Source organism: Mustela nivalis (genome assembly GCF_964662115.1).
Source record: "Mustela nivalis genome assembly, chromosome: 5".
In the NCBI taxonomy this organism is placed as follows: domain Eukaryota; kingdom Metazoa; phylum Chordata; class Mammalia; order Carnivora; family Mustelidae; genus Mustela; species Mustela nivalis.
The window spans coordinates 92,362,721-92,374,365 of NC_139024.1; the positions used below are offsets into that span (position 1 = coordinate 92,362,721).

Consider the following 11,645-nt stretch of genomic DNA (forward strand, 5'->3'; position numbering starts at 1 on the left):
CTTCAGGTGCATGAAAATACATTGTCATTCATGACACAATCAGAAACTCTCCCCAAGGGGAAATTTAAATTCAACATGAAGTCCAAGTTGTCATTTAAACAGGGATTGAAACCTCAGATAAGAAGTGTTAAGAATTGTGATTTCAGTTTTGAGAAAAAGTGAAGTATTGTTAGTATCTTAAATGTGCATAGCTTAGTTTTAAAAATTACATTAAAAGAGGGGTGCCTGGGTGGCTCAGTCGGTTGGACGTCCGACTCTTGATTTCAGCTCAGGTCATGATCTCGGGGTCCTGGGATTGAGCCCCTCATTGGATTCCATGCTCAAAGGGAAGCCTGCTGGAGATTATCTCTCTTCCTTTCCCTTGGCCCCTCCCCTCCTCTCTCGCTCTCTCAAATAAATCTTCTAAAAAATTATATTAAAATCAAAGCTTCTTGGGGGCACCTGGGTGGCTCAGTGGGTTAAGCCTCTGTTTTCAGCTCAGGTTATGATCTTGGGGTCCTGAGATGAGCCCTGCATTGGCCTCTCTGCTCAGCAGGGAGCCTGCTTCTCCCACTCTCTCTCTCTCTCTCTCTCTCTCTCTCTGCCTGCTGCTCTGCCCACTTGTGATCTCTCTGTCAAATAAATAAATAAACAAATCTTTTTAAAATATCAAGGCTTCTTAATACAGCCATCGCATAACAGTACAGGTGTTATTCAAACTCAGGGATAAGCTTATACCAAAATGTCTGTGAACGGACACTTCTTTCCCAATTTTCTATCAAACATTGATTGAAAACCTGTTGTGCCAGGTACCATGCCAGGGGCCAGGAATAAAAAGATGAATAAGATGGCATCCCTGCCTCCTGGGAGAACATGCAGGAGAACAATTGCTGCGAATGCAAATACACAAGGCCTCTGGCAGAGGCTTGGGGAAGTGCTGGGCGAACAGCTGGAAGAGAGGAGAGTTCTGCACATGGATGGGGGGGCCCCAAATCAAGTCGCTGTGTGAACATTTAAAACGGGGTCAGGAGGACCCATGTTTAGTTGACAGAGAAAGGAGAAAAGAGGACTTTAGACAGAGGAACAGAGTGTGGCAGGGAGGTGGTGCAGGTGGAGAAGGTGGTCCAGATCACAGCCATCAGGAAGGGGAGGGCACAGCAGGAGGGAAGGACCTACAAAGAAAACGGGGAAGGCTCAGCAAGAGAAGGAGGAGGGAGACTGTGGGGTCCCAGCAAGCAGGGACCAGACTGGGGGAGGCCGTAATCAACAACAGGTGTCATGGGCAAGGAACTGCGACGGGTTCAGGGACATGGAGGTTAGAGAGAGTCTGGGCAAGCGCATTCTCCAGCATGTACCGGGGAGCGCAGGTGGGGGAGCAGAACCCTGTGGTTTGCAGGCTGAGTGCTTGGTGATGACATGAAGGTGGACACGACCAAAATTCTTCAAAAATATATTTGGCAGGGGCACCTGGGTGGCTCAGTGGGTTAAGCCTCTGCCTTCAGCTCAGGTCATGATCCCAGGGTCCTGGGATCGAGCCCCACATCGGGCTTTCTGCTCTGCAGGGAGCCTGCTTCCTCCTCCTCTCTCTGCCTGCCTCTCTGCCTACTTGTGATCTCTGTCAGATAAATAAAGAAAACATTTTTTAAAAAAAAATCAAAAGAAGAGCTGCAGAACTAAAATTTCAGAATCAAGAACTAGGGACTGGAAACCGGCAAAACACTTAAAAAAAAAAAAAAAAAATATATATATATATATATATATATATATATATATATATATTTGGCAAAAGAAAAAGAAGATGGAGGAGCAGTATGGGATTGTGGAAGATTTGCTGTTCCTATCGTTTTGAAATGAGAAGGACCTGTGTAGAATTCGAGGATAATGGGAAAGAACCAATCAGAGAGGAGAGTAGTGAGGCCATTGGGGGTGGGGGGGGATGGGAAGGGGAGGGGAGCAGAGCTCTGGATTTGGGAAAGGTCATCTCTGGAGACAGGAAAGGAGGAGGAAGAGGTGGGTGTTGAAGCTGATCCTTTCATGGAGTTGGTGTGAGAAAGCAAGGGAGTTATTTCCTCTGGGAAGGCAAAGTTATTTCCTGGGACTGATATGTGCGTGTGTGTGTGTGTGTGTTTGTGTGTGTGTGTGTGGGTGCGCATGAATGCACGTATGTGTGTCTATGTGTACTCATGCACTCACTCATGCTGGTGTTTGGAGATTTGTGAGCAAAGGAAACACTGAAAATGTCTCTGGGGATATTTAGAATCTCAGCTGGGTGAGAGTTCATGTATCTCTTCCGATCGCCCCAAACTTAGACTCTACAGTTATCTGGCTTCTTTGCCAGATCTGTATATATCTGTAAAATTTACATATTTTTGACATTTCTTGCAGGCAGAATGTCTACTTCTCCTTGGTGCCCAGTAGAATTTAGGTCTTAGCATAAAACCACTGGGTTGATTGGAAGATCTTCAATTCGTGGTGTTCCACGTTAGGCAGTAAGTGGATCCCAAAAAGAGAACAGCAACTGTCATTCTAGAAGTGTCGTGGCTCCAGAGACAGGAAACTAGAACTAGATCAGCCTTTTTCATAGAGAAGCATATATGGTAAAGAAAGTAGAACTTTTCCCTGGTCTAAACCATGATTGGGTGCATGTTATGATACTGAATGAAAGCTTTTAAAATGCTATGCTTTGTGCTTTATTATCTATTTCTCACCAACACACACACACCCCTACAAGTGCACACCCATGCACCCTGAGATCTCTCTGCTCCTCAACAGGATAGAGGTTTGATTGTTCCGTGAAGTGGGGACCCAGGCGCGGTGGACAGGAGAAGGGGTTAAGTCAGGATCTCTAGTAATGCTTCCACTTGTTCTCTGAGGATTAACAAAGAGAGGAAGCAGGGCCTTTGTAGAAGGAAATTCCCAGGCCCCACTTCGGACATTTGCAACCTGCCCTGTGAACCCCTGAGGGGTGTCTGATAATAAACACTTGCAAACAAAACAATCCATAAAGGCGTTTTTAACAACATTCTTGCATTTTCTTCAAAGGGCTACAACACCTTTTCCTGCATCTGCAGACCTGAAGGGGTTTGGACATCCCACCTACTAACAGAGTCCTACAATCCCAGCTCAGGGCTGCCCTGTGTAAGTGCGGTCCTCTTGCCCCTCTGGCCTTTGATGGTACCAGGGCCCCATCCCCACACAGGCTGCTGGAATGCAGGTCGAAGACCCTGCAGAGAGTGGGCAGGGGCCGCTACACGCTGACCTGAGACCTACCCCTTCATCTTCCGCAGTGACCCCCAGATAAAACCCTGAGTGTTGTGACCTTGAGTCTAATGCAGTGACCTTCCCCAGCAGCAGGGACAGCTTGGCAATGCCATGACAACTCGACTAGCAAAGTCTGCCAATGAAGTCACAGATTAGGTTTCTTTCTTTATAGTGGCAAATAATAATAACAATAATAATAATAACAATAATAGAAGATCAAACAAAAACAAAAAAGCAACCCTCAAAACAGCAACAACCAAATCCCCCCCATAGCCTTGATGATCAAAATTCTGACAGTAATTTCTTGTAAGGTGCACCAAGCATATTAGGCCCCAAATGTAAAAACTTTTAGCAGAAGTCTAGTTTGAGTCAGTTGATTTGTAATACTGTACCTTATTTCTCCCCAAAACTAATAGGACATGAGGTTTGTTGTACCCATTTCATAGATAGATAAATTAAGGAACAGAAACTGGCCTAAGAGAGCAGTAAAGATCAGGGTGATTCAGATAACTATTTGATACCTGCTCTCTCTCTCTCTCTCTCTCTCTCTCTCTCTGTGTGTGTGTGTGTGTGTGTGTGTGTGTGGCTGTAGTATGCGGCACAGATGCTTTTGTACTACAATATGCTTGACAACCCCTTTATTAATTGCAGTCAAATGCAGAACCTTTCAATGACATCCCTGTTTCTGGGCTAGACCAGAATCCACTTCATGGCCCGGGTAAGGATTAGATCCTTGGCTGTTGATAGAAAGCTGAGCCTTTATTTTTGAAATGGACTCATGGGTCTCTGGGATATTTTTAGATGAAATAATCATACATGTCTACTCATTTGCATCTGCCCAGAGCTGGCAGGAGACCTTCATGTTGACCCCGGCACTAAGGACCATGTAGATTGAGGGAATGACAGGTTCCAGATCTCTTGCTGGGCGGGGTTACCATGAGCCTTCCACTCAGGCCTCCTGCCCTTTGTACTGTAACAATGCACGGAAACACAGCCTTGTTAGAGGAAATTCCCAGGGCCATAGTTTGGACATTAGACAGTTGCTTTGCTGTGCTGGCCAGGCTGATGTTCATCTAAAAATAAACACACTGGTCTGCATGGATGTCTATGGTTTTGCCATGCACAGTTCTTTATATTTCAAAGGGATTTTTTTTAAACTTTGTTTTTAAGAGAGCAAGCCTAGGTAAACCTGGAGAATAAAATATATCACGGTTTCGATTGGCTTTCACAGAACGGAGCATTTGCTGATACCCATTTCTGTGGCGAGGACAACTGCTCTTTTGCTCTGGGATCCTAAAACAAGATTGAAAAGAGCCTGGCATACTGACTTGTTCCCCAACCTACTGCAGAAGATGTGAGGTTTCAAAAACACTTGGTCAGCCAGTTCTTTGGAGTCCACGAAGCTAAAGTACTAGCAAAGAAGACTGGGGTAGCTCAGCAATACAGGACGCACCTGGGACCCACCTGAGCTAACGTCTCCCGACTCTAAGTCTCCAGGTCCTTAACTGGCAGAGAGGCTGTGATCAATGTGGCTCATTCAGCAGAAAAGAAAGGTGGGTGGGAACAATGACCAAAGACCTCAACTTAGAGCAGGCAGATAGCCTGGTTCTCCTCTCCCCAACAAGAGTCCTGTATCCTGCTTATGGTCCCTACCATTTAGAGGAAAGTAGCATCATTTATTTAGCACTTTCAAAAATAAGGTTTCTGAAAAACAATCTGAGGGTTTTGAAGGGGCGGGGGGGTGGGAGGTCGGGGTACCAGGTGGTGGGTATTATAGAGGGCACGGATTGCGTGGAGCACTGGGTGTAGTGCAAAAATAATGAATACTGTTATGCTGAAAATAAAAAAAAAAATAAGGTTTCTGGGGGCACCTGTGTAGCTCAGTTGGTTAAGCGTCTACCTTCAGCTCGGGTCATGATCCTGGGGTCCTGGGATCAAGCCCAGTGTTAGGGTCCTTGCTCAGCAGGAAGCCTGCTTCTCCCCTTCCCACTCCCCTGTCTTTTGTTCCCTCTCTTGCTCTCTATCTCTCTCTCTGTCAAATAAATAAATAAAATCTTTTAAAAAAAGAAGATATAAAAATTAGATTTCTGAACAGCTAAGAATACATCTCCATAGAGTAGTGCTTCTGTTTCTTGGATATGGCAGAGATCAGAGACAAAGCTATGAGTTTGCTGTTGCTTGCCTGAAACTAGTTTGGTAGAAAATGTACCAAAATATGACAATTTTCCATCAAATAAGAATGTGTTTGCAGCACAAGGAGGAACCCACAATCTAGTTAAAGAGTAACCCAAGAAGAGTGGTTTGGGGTGAACTTTTCCCACTCCATTGTTCTCATTTCTTTTTTGCTTTTCCTGGAAGTCCATTGTAGCTCTATTGTTGTGGCAAAGACCCTATTTAGAAATGATCATTTCAGATACGTTGGGTAAGCTAGTAAAAATGCAGCTATGATCACTCTACAGCCTGACGCTTTTTTTTTTTTTTTTTTTTTTTGGTAACCCTCCTTTGGTGGTTTGTGTTGGGAACCTGACATCACAAGAGTCCTGGTAGCTTTGAGCGGGAAGGACCTAGAGGTCATCACCCGGACCCCACCCAGTGCGGGCATCCCTTCGGGAACACCCCGGCCACGGGCTAACAGGGTGCTGGCACACTGCCTGGGACAGGGCGTTCACCACGCCGCAAGGCAGCTCACCCGGTTTTAGACAGTCTTGACAGTGGGTAAATACTTCCACACGTTGAACTAAAACCTGTTACCCTATAATTTTCACTCATCAATCTTCTGTTGACTTCTTTTCCCACATGGAGCAATCTTTAAATATTTGAAGACAACCTCCACATGCTACGAGACCAACTTTTTACTTTGAATATCACCTCATTCCTTCAAAGAGTCTGCAAATGACAATTTCCTCATTTTTATCATGTTCGCCAGCCTCCTCTTTTAAGATCTGATGTGTGCCTTGAGGCAACACATTAGGTACTGAAACTGATTGATCTCTACGACCTTGTGTGCAAAGGATTATCCGCTTTTCCAAAAATGAAACTAAGACTTGGCAAGATGTAGTTACTTATGAAAGGAAGTGACAGAAGGGGGATTCAAAACCAGGTCTGCCTCTGATTTTAAAAAGAAGTGTTGACCAGGTATGGCCAAGGTTGATCTCTGGTACATTGTGAGATTGGTGGGAGGCCATTAGAAACCTCTTATGCAGGCTGACCATCCTTTTGTTGCTACAACTTGTGCTTACTTATAGAGATTAATGTTAACTTGAAGGGTTAGGAAATGACCAGCAGAAGACACTTTGGCTGCTGAAAGGTGAAAAAAGACAAGGCGGTGTGCAGGAAGGTGGAGGCAAAGAGATGCATGAGTAACAGGTAGCAAGAAGAAATCCAGGAGATCTAGGGGCATTTCCTTTGGAAGCTCCAGAAAATCAGGGAGCAACACAAGTGGGCTTGAAGACTGAAAGAGTCATTATCTTGATTGCCCAAGCAGTTTGCCATAGACTAAGCTGCTGGTTGTGTCTGGATAACAAAGACAGGGTGACCATGTGCCCCATGGGAGCACCAAGCATGGGGACAACGTATACTATGTCCTGCCCAACCTTGAGTTCTAGGTGACATCTGCTTAAGACACAGATCTTTAGGTGGAAAAAGAAAAAAGAAATCTTTGTAGCTCTGCCACAGTGAGGGTCAGGGACTGGCTAGATGTCTTGAAACTCTTAGATTCATCCTGGACTACTTGGTAAAGCTATATCCTTCCCTTCTGGCTGCTTTCCAAAGACAGAGATTGCCTGAGGATGACATTGTCTCCTTCCTTAGTTGCCCTACTTCAGCCAGCTCTGTACCCAACAGCTAATGCCAAGTGGGTTTCTTCAAGCTGCAGGGCACTGCTCCTTAGGAAACACTGCCACACTGTGCTTGCTGGCTGAGCACACAGCAGAACAACGCCACGACTCCTTTAAGATCTATTCTTTGCCCACTTGACTCAGAGTACTACAGAGCGTTGGCTTTCAATCAACATGCAGCAAGAGAGAAGGTGAGCACAGAGACTCCCTGGACATCATCTTCTCCATGTGCCCTTAAAGGCAAGAGCTTCTCTTCTTATGACTCTGTATCTTGCTCACCACTCGAGAAAAATCAAAGTTCAGAGAATGGGTATGGCCCCACCCTAATTCACATGGCAAGTGAGTTCCAGGTACAGGACTGAATCAGGGCCCCAAAACACAACCCAGCTTTCTTTCTCCTAAATCCTGCTGCCTTCCAGAGCCTAATGCCTTTCCCTGGATGTTCCAATATGGATTAGAGATCAGACTTCAGCTTTCTTTAACGTCTTTTAGGGAGAAGTGGGGTAGAGGATGATCAAGAATGTGCTCTCTGCAAGGGGAGCTGCATGGAGACAGTAGTCACATCTGTGTCATTTGCCATCATACCCCAAGCGCACAGCACAGTGTCCAGTAGGTGTCATGTGCTTGGTACATAGATGTTGAAAAATGAGTAAGTCTCTGACGTAGAGTGGTGGACAACAGGGGCACTGGTAGAGAAACACCTAATGGCAGAGGCTGTCCATTGAGGCATAGAGAAAAGATTCTGGGGACGCCTGGTGGTCCAGTTGGTTAAGCATCCAACTCTTGATTTTGGCTCAGGTCATGATCTCAGGGTCATAAGATCAAGGCCCATGTTGGGCTCCAAACTGAGTATGGAGTCTGCTTAAGATTTTCTCTCTCCCTCTCCCTCTGCCCCCTCCACCTCCACTCACACGTGTTCTCTTTCTCTCTAGAAAAAATAGATTCTGAAAGGTATGGCACACAGTGGGTACTCAAAATACTTGGTGAAGAAAATCCAACAAAGTGTCATAAAAGGCAGCATGGGAAAATATTATGGGGATTGGCAATCTCCTTGGAAAACTTCAAACTATAGATCTCAGTCTGGTAATTAATTTGGGTTCTTCAGTCAATATGTCCATTCGGTTATTCATTCATTTCTTCATGAATTCAGTAAACACTTGACATTGCTTCAAGAGTTCTAGATTCAAAAATAAAAGCCCATAACTCTCACAGATGAAAATAAGCATAGCAGTCATAAAAGAGCATGCTATGGGCTATGACAGAAGCATTTCACCAAGTGCTATAAAGCATGGACTGGAAAGACACTTGGTCTGAGGCAGACTGGGTGAGGGGATGGAGGGGGACCTAGCAGGCTGCAGATGAAGATGAATGGTGACCTCCTGGACAGGGAGAACAGCACACAAAGGTGTAGGTAGGCATTAAGCTCTCACATCCTGGGGAAAGAGAAGGTGTTCAGTATGGCAGGAAAGACAGGTGGTGAGAGGTAAGGCTGGATGGGATGAAAACGAACAAACTTAGAAGGTCTTGTCTGCTTTTCTTAAGTTGGAATTTTTGAAGCTTTAATGTCCATATGAATCTCCCAGGGGCCTAGTTAAAATACAGATTCATTAAATCTGGGGAGTGGAGAATTTGCATCCCTAACAAGCTCCAAATGATGGGTGATACAGCTGTTCTCAGAACGGTCTACCCTTTAAGTAGCAAGGATGTAAGCAATGGGGTGAGGAGGAAATATTTCACTGAGGAGAATGACATTATCAGAATTGCATTTTCCCAAGAACCCTGTAGTAGGATGGAGGATGGAATGGAGGGAGACTGTGCTAAGGTAGAATTCGTAAGTGGCAAGAAATCACAAGCATCTGAACTGAATAAGCTTGGGAAGAATAGCCAGTATTCAAAAAATGACTATAAACTGGCTAATATTCTGTGACGCCACCAGAAGATATTTCTTCCAGAAGAAGGCACAGTTGTGAAGACAAAAATGAAACAACAGAAACAGGAAAGGCAAAAAAATAATCCAGAGAAATATGTCCTATTATTTGAATAAAGCTTGACCCCTCTCTAGGTCTGGGTTGACACATCATCTTGACTCTCAATAGTAACCAATGAAAGCCACCAGCCAAGGGGTGAGCACCATCCTGGCAACCAGTTATCACAGCAGGATAAATAAAATCAGCCTCCCAGCCACCAGTTGATAGACATTGTCACTACACACTTCTGATTTCAGGAAACAGCAGAGAGAGCAATGGTTTCATATTTTCAAACATGGAAAATTAACATGGAAGTCCACCAGATCCTGAACAGAATGCTTGTTCATTTACTTATAACTTACAGGTACTCTAAATTAGAAACACCTGTTTCAGGTGCCTGGGTGGCTCAGTTGGTTAAGCGTCTGCCTTCGGCTCAGGTCATGATCCCAGAGTCCTGGGATCGAGTCCCACGTCCTGCTCCTTGCTCAGCAGGGAGTCTGCTTCTCCCTCTACCCCTCCCCCCATTGATGATCCATCTCTCTCTCCCTCTCTCATGCTCTCTCTCTCTAAAATAAACAAATAAAATCTTAAAACAAACAAACAAACAAACACCTATTTCTATTCCTGTGAGAAATCCTTTGTGAACTCTGGTACATTTTTAACTCCAAAAAAAAAAAAAAAAATCAGAATCAAATAAAAAATAAAAACAAAAAAAGAAGCTCGTCTTAGAAAGAAATTTTTAAAAAAAATCATGGTAGGGGTCTGTTTTGAAAAGAAAAGGCAGGCGGTAAGCTTTTTCCCCTTATGCAGAGACCCAAAACATGCAACTTCTAATGAGATTTGCCCTCTGAAGAAAATAAGAATCACCTTCATGTTTCACGTACCATGCTAGTTAGTCTTCTTTATTCAAAGACCTTCAAATTCAAAAAACCCAAATGTCACCTCCCTGCTCACAACTTTTTCTCACAGTCCAGGTATCAGTAAATCTCAACAAGACACACATGTTGAAACCCCACACCCAACTGGAGAAGCCATATGGACACACACATCTACTTCAGAGCAGCTCGATCCACAGCGAGACAGAACAAAATAATTCAGGGACCTACCTTTCTCTTCTGTGGTTTGCAGCCTCCTAAAATTTGACCCAGTCCTGGAGATCTTCCCAAGAACCTCTTAGGTGAGGTGAAACTCAAGGGCCTCCCATTCAGTCACACAGACACAGGAGGGTGGGGTTTCCAAGACCAGACTTCAGAGCCTCAGGGCTCACACAGACCTCAGGGAGCAGAGGTGAACTGCCTTCTGTTCTCTGCAGCAGGAAAAAGCTGGAAGACACAGTGTGGCTGGAGGTGGGGGCGGAGGCTGGGGGAGGGGAAGTAATAAGGGAACCATAATAAATAAGAGATCCTCTCCACATGATTTCCTGTATTTGGTGCCTGTTGCCTTTTTCCGGGCTCCCTAGAGGAAATAAGAAATTTAAACTTATCCTTTGGCCACTGGAAAGACAAGAATAAACACGCTAAGATCCATGAAAATCCAAATGAGCGGAGCAGCAGGCAGGGGGCTGACCGGCCAGCTAGCTTTTACCTTTCACCAAGTGCTTTCTTCCTGAAATTTCTCCAAGTGTTTAACTCCGCAAAAGTCAAGAATGCCCTCGTCCTCGCCCACTGGGCTGAAGCAATTTCTGGCCACAGTCCAGATGTTGTGTTACAGAGCCACCGAAGGGAGGAAGGTCAGAGCAGGCCTGAAGAGTCTGTTTGCCATCAGAAGGAAAGACTCTGGTGACCTTCTGTGCCTCATCTTGGGACAACTGGTGGAGTTCTCTGGCCATTTGGCCTTAGGGTTTAAAGAATGATCCGAAGGCTGCCATCCACAGATTGCTGGGAGCAGAACCCTCTGCATAATTTGTGGGGCTCAGTGCAAAAAAATAAAAATGCAAGGCCACTCGCCCACAAACTAAGGATTTCAGGTTGGTGACAGCAGACCATGAAATCCAGTCCGAGGACCCTTTTGATATGGCCTCTATGCAACTCCACATCTTGCACATCCAGGAGGCTCTAGGAAGGCTAGAACTATGGGTGTGTGGTCCAGCTGACCAAGAGTCTGGGACCACCGACATTTTGCCCGGAGAAGTGACAGTCAGCCCTCAAACGCAGTGCACTAAAGGCTGGTGTGGGGGCGGGGTAGAAAATGCTGCGTGGGGGGTGTGAGCAGGCACGACCAGACCACAAACATCACACCAGGGTGTTCTTGCAGAATTTGGCTCACCTCCAATCTGTTCTCCTCTCTGCAGTCAGAATAATTTCTTTCAAATGCAATCCTCGCGATTGCATTGGATTTTAAGTCCATGCTTAAAATGCTTAAAATCCCTCTGTGGCCTAGGATCCAAGGCCAAGTCCTTCTGCAAGGCTTCCAGCCCCTTCAGCACCTGGTGCTGGCCAACCTCTCCTGCCTCACCTCAAAGCCCACCTCCACCCTTGCCCCCTTCTCATTCCCTCCTCCCCCACCTTTCCCCACTGCTGGGAATCATTCTATGAAGAACGCCCTCCCCCCGACCCCCAGTCTTTCAAATCTCTCATCCTTCCGGTAACATTTTTTTTCTGAT

The 11,645-nt window shown here is 45.4% G+C and overlaps 1 protein-coding gene across 6 annotated transcripts in view; it reads right to left on the bottom strand.

Moving 5' to 3' along the window:
* Nucleotides 1-10,684, bottom strand: part of ADGRF5 (adhesion G protein-coupled receptor F5) — a 98,689-nt gene extending 88,005 nt beyond the window's left edge. Inside the window, exons 1-2 of one of the 6 annotated variants that reach the window (XM_082731137.1) lie at nt 10,628-10,684; nt 10,150-10,498 (exon numbers count right to left, since the gene is read on the bottom strand). The gene's annotated coding sequence lies outside the window, so the exon portion shown is untranslated. Of the gene's footprint in view, nt 1-10,149 lie in introns of all 6 variants that reach the window. The other 5 variants (XM_082731147.1, XM_082731143.1, XM_082731146.1 and 2 more) reach the window with 5 other exon arrangements.
* Between the last annotated feature and the right edge of the window lie 961 nt (nt 10,685-11,645).